General features: G+C 32.1%; 1 pseudogene; it reads right to left on the bottom strand.

Annotated features, from left to right (window-relative positions):
• Positions 1 to 1,692: 1,692 nt before the first annotated feature.
• On the bottom strand, positions 1,693 to 5,121 carry LOC113759536 (annotated as a pseudogene).
• Between the last annotated feature and the right edge of the window lie 340 nt (positions 5,122 to 5,461).

The following is a 5,461-nucleotide window of genomic DNA, read 5'->3' as shown; positions in this document are numbered from 1 at the left end:
TCTTTGACCTAAAGGCAAACGATAAGTATACAAAAAAAGGAAAAAAAGGGACACAGGTTTACTATAAAACATTAACATTATTGCGCACCTAAATTGTGGATATTTCAGCTTTTAAAGGTTTAAAAATTTGAATTAATCTTGTATATATTGACAGTGAATACAATGATGTCTTTGGATGTATGCCACTTAATCTCAATTTAAATTTGAATTTCACTTTTTGTACATGTAGTATGCATTCAATTAAGTATGCCAATGGGTAGGGTTTAGGTTGGATACTCTTGATTCAGATCCAGATTTATTAAAACTAATTAGACCCAAATCCAGACCCAAACCCTTATGAAAACCCAAATCCATCCCTCCTGAGTTTGGATACTAACAAGTATTGTGGGTATTTTTCTCAATATACAATGGAGAATTAAAGTAAAAATATTTAAAATATATAAAATTAAAAAATAACATAACTATAATTGAGTTTTTGTTTTTAAATAATAGAATTAACATTCAAGAAATTGAATGTAGTAGTATAAATTCAGAAAAAAGAACTGTTATCAACTAATTCTATTTATATTAAAGCTTCATATACACACACATACACGAGTCCGAGTTTGGATTTGGATTTTGATATAAATAATAGAAAATCAAACACTAACCAGATCCATGATTCTCTTACAAGATCTATATATGGATAAGATTTGGGTTAGAAAAATTAAACCTAAATCCATAAAAGTACGTTGAGTTTGGGTTGAATTTAGATAAAATCCGACCTATTGACATGTTACATCCAATGGTGCTACTGTAGTATGCAGGTCTACTCCACTTTTCTGCCTTCAAATGTGTTAAGAATTGAAAGAATAAATAACACTTTAAATCGTCAAGTAGTTTGTATATATTTAACATTCCTTATAATCTCTGGGATTTTGGTCAAATTTCTACCATAAATGGTTTCCATGATTTGCCCGGAACCATTTTGAATCCTCTTTCTATCTATACAGCGTGATGGGCCTGTTATAGTTCACCACTCCCTTGCTAAAATTGACGATTCATAAGGTTGTAGTTTTGTCTATTGACAGCAAACTCTTCTTTACACAAATTATTATGTTACAATTTACTGATTTAGACCTTTTAAGTTATCGAAATTTAAGTAACTCATGAAACATTGATATAAAATCTGCATGTTTGTTCATATAAAATTGCTCATGACTTCTTTTTCATCAGGAGGCACGAAATTGCAATTCTAGAAAGACCTTTTTTTTTTTTTGCCAACTTAAGCACCAACTCTTTCCACATTTGCTGTAAAACTAGATATACCATGCCTTTAGTATAAGCTGAATGACAAACTTTTGTTTTTTCCCTCTATAAAGCATGGATTAATCTTTTTTATACTAACAATATATACACTGTCAGTTTTGAATGAATGATAATTATGAAAAATCTGAATTTAAAATTCTAACTTTTGCACATGTATTATGAATCCAACAGTAATACCGTGTATACTTTTAGGGTATATAAGATTTACTCATAAAACATTATTACAAAATGCTAATATAGGAAACATTCCTGCTACTAAGGTTGAGACAAAGTACAGGGAAATTCATATTATCGATACTGATCTTTGTCCAAACGATTAGAAATGCCACTAAAAGAGAGACAAAAATTTAAGAGCTAATGCTAATTTTTCTAAGCGAAATTAGCCTAGTTAGAGAGTGTTAGTCTGACAACACGAGGCTCTTCTACTGATCCTATCCACGAATTTCCATTATGTTCATTTACATCACTACTAAACCCCCATGTCACCCCATTTCCAGCTCCTATTATCTTCAATATGTCACCTTCCAGACTCAATTTAATTATCATTCCAAGTGGATTGAAAATCCTATCTCTTGAGTTAGTTGCCTCCCAAAATTCACCTTGTTGGTTTCTTTTGAAGTTGTCTGGCCTTCCTGGAAGTTGTGCGAAAACATCGACCTTGCTAGCCCTGGATGGCTCAAGCCAATACCTAAACACTCTATTGTTTGTGGTTTCAGTAACAAGCAGGAAATCCCCATTTTGGCTCAGTGCTACTCCGTTTGGAAACATAAGATGATCCAAAAGGACCGTTACTTGATGAGTCGACGGTCATATTTCAATAGCCTTCCTGTATTGTCACCACTTGATATCACATAAGCAAATGCACTGAAATTCCAAAGCATCATGATTAGTAAATTGGTAAAGATACAGTAATTGCTTTGGGCATACAAGAAGATACAAATATGTCCAAGAATCAAGAAAAAAAAATTGCATCATAGCAAAAATACCTTCTTGGAAATCTTGTGCTGGTGTCAGTAAAATATACTATACCACTGTATTGATCTGCCACCACATCATTGGTGAACATGAATGGAATTCCTCATGCTTGCTTTGCCAGTGGTCTAGCTAATCCACCATTAGGACCAACAGCCAGGAGACCCATGTAGGCATCAGCAATGTAAAGATCACCTGTCTTCTGGTTGAAACTAAGTCCTAGTGGTCGCCCACATCTTGCCTCTGTGTAAACATGATTAAATGGACCTTGACAGCCAAATCTGTTTACAAAAGTTATTGTGTTATTTAAAACGTTAGTAAACAATTACCTTGCAATTTTAATAGCAATGGATAATAAAAAATAACTAAGTCGCCAAATATTTGATAAAGAAATTTGTAAAATACTTGCTGCAAAAGAACAATATAAAGAGTAAAGTGTACTTAAGATGTGTTTGATAAAACTAAAGTTTGAAAATTGAAATCTAAAATCTGAATCCATTAAATTAGTAGATTGTAAGTACTAGATGTGATACATTTGAATGTATATCACATTAAATAATAAGTGAATAGTTTATCACTTATTTTTTGGAGTAAATTTTGCTTAGAAAATCCAGTGTCACTTAATTAATTTAAATATTTTGATTTTGGTTATCAAACGCATCTGAACATATTAAGATCTGAATCTATTAATTTTAAGTGTTAAATTGGATTATCAAACAGGAATCAAGGCCAGTGATGCATATATGATTAGTAGTGTTCAAAGGTATGTCGTCTTATTTCTTAATTTCTTTCAATCTGTTATTGAAGTCACTGATGTCCATCATAATAGCGTAATCAAATAAAAGTCTATCCAAATAAACTATGTGATCAATCATAATGCATTAATTGTGGTTCGTCGTATTTAGTCCAATAAGTCAGATGAAATTCTGATACTAAATAAGGTTTGTTTTCGAGTGGTGACTGTGCATTTAATTCTGATTTATTATCACATCGAGAAGGTTCTCATAAAAAATGTTGTTCTTTCTAAAGCAATTTCGGACATGAATACTTGATCTCCATAAAAATACTAGTTTCAGTAATTTCCTTTTATAATTTCAAATCTACCATTTACATGCTTCAAAAAATGCATAACTTTTATCAATTTTGTCAATTTTGGAAACGTTTACCTGTAATATTTTTGACAAGAATTTATAATCTAAATATGCATAAAATCAATGAAATTTTCTCTAGCAACCAATATTGCAAAATTCTACAAATCTCGAATTCATGGGTCGTGGCAATTCCACGATGAAACAAAACAAATTAGATGGCTATAAAGAGTTTCTTCCTACTAGTGTTAAGGGCGTGAATTAATTTTATACAAAACTTTTGTTTTTCTATATAAATCAAATTGATATAAACTTTTTATTAAAGAACTTCAGCTTGTAATGTTATAGTAATTTGGTATTTAAATTAGGGCTATTATAAGTAGTTATAAAGGCAATATGTAAGTAGATGATGAGGGTAAAAATTAATTTTTTGTAAAGATAAAGTTGAAAGTTCAAAAGATAACTAAAATTGTTTGCACTATCTACCGCTTCTTTAGTTTTATAAATGGTATATATTTTGTGGTATGTAAATAGACACAGAACTAATAACAATTACAGGGATTGAATATACAAAAAAAAAAGTCATAGATGGAAGCATAAATAGAAACCTGCATGGAGTTGTTACAACAAGATCGACCCAACGATTCAGAATTGTATCCCATTTTATTATGCGACCATCAGAAATGCCCGTATACAGGTCACCACCATACCGATCAAAGGCAATACTCTTAGGTCCGGTTGCATCATAAATCGGAAAATTTTGAGAGTCCTTAATTTGACAACTAACAATTCCAGCATTGTAGATCAATATAGCTATGAGAAGTAGGGTAGAGAAAGATGCAAACCAATGCTTAGAACCCATACTGAAGAAAGAATCGAAAGAATGGAATTTGCAGTGAGAAGCCGAATAAAGGTTTTTATTTTCGTTGTCTAAAATAGAGTAATGTTTTTCGAAGTAGAACAGTCGGGCTCTTCTTTATAAGCCTTGGAAACAATTTGATTCCATAAAGCAAACTGTAGAAACTTTTTTTCTTTTTTTTGGTATACTTTGAATTCAAAAGGAAGTCTCTTAAAGGAATACCGAAAGATTAAGGACCTTAACTTGGCATTTTTATAGGTGGTTTCCTCAATTCGTATACAACTCTAATCAATTCAAATCTTCTATGCATAGGGGTCAAGTGGATCAACAAGGTAATCAATTGACATCAATAACCCCTCATATATATATATATATATATATATATATCAAAGAACTAAATTCCCTAAACAAACAACTCCCTTCAATAATTTTTAAATATTTTGCCAAGCTGTAAACAATTTATATTTGCACAAATATCGAAAATTTTTGTTTATATAATATCTACACTTTATATGGATTAGGTGTTTTTTTGGAGTGTTTTTAAAAAACTTTATTGAAGCTGTGTATGTTAATAACTTTCAGCTATAGATGGTCACGGTTGACTTAAGTATTTTTGGGATATAGTTTGGGATATTTTTAAAATTTAAAATTTTATTGTGGTATTTTTAAAAATTTGTAAAATATTTCTTACCACCCACCATCCTTCCCCTCCTCCCTCTTACACCGTCGCCACCCCCCTCCGCTCCTCCACTGCCACTGCCTCTTCCCCCTCCCTCCTCTCTCCTCCCTCTTCCTCTTCCTACCTTCCCCTTTTTCCTTCTCCTCTCCCTCCTCCTTCTCGATAACCCTCCATTTTCCTGATCTAGTTGCAGGTCGTGACCCACGACCAGTCATGGGCTGGGCCGTGACAGGTTGGGAAAAGGGAGGGTTGTAGGGAGAGGAGGGGAGGGGGTGGCAATGGTGAATGGAAGAAAAAAGAAGTTGTAGAGTGTTTTTTTTAAAGATGTATTTGAGATTGTGTGTATTTAGAATTTTTTGAAAGTGTTTTGAAGTATACTACTATACACTTCAAAAATAAAAATAAGTTTGTGGAAAACTCCACAATCCAATAGCAGAGTGAATAAGATAAGAAATGCCAATTTCTCAGTTTTGACTTTTTAGTCTCTAAATGTTTTTCGCTTTTAGTACCAGTTAATATTGACCTGAAATGTATAAATTTGTGTGAGGAAAAAAA

This window comes from Coffea eugenioides, chromosome 2 (assembly GCF_003713205.1).
Source record: "Coffea eugenioides isolate CCC68of chromosome 2, Ceug_1.0, whole genome shotgun sequence".
In the NCBI taxonomy this organism is placed as follows: Eukaryota; Viridiplantae; Streptophyta; class Magnoliopsida; order Gentianales; family Rubiaceae; genus Coffea; species Coffea eugenioides.
This window is presented reverse-complemented; position numbering and strand designations above follow the sequence as displayed.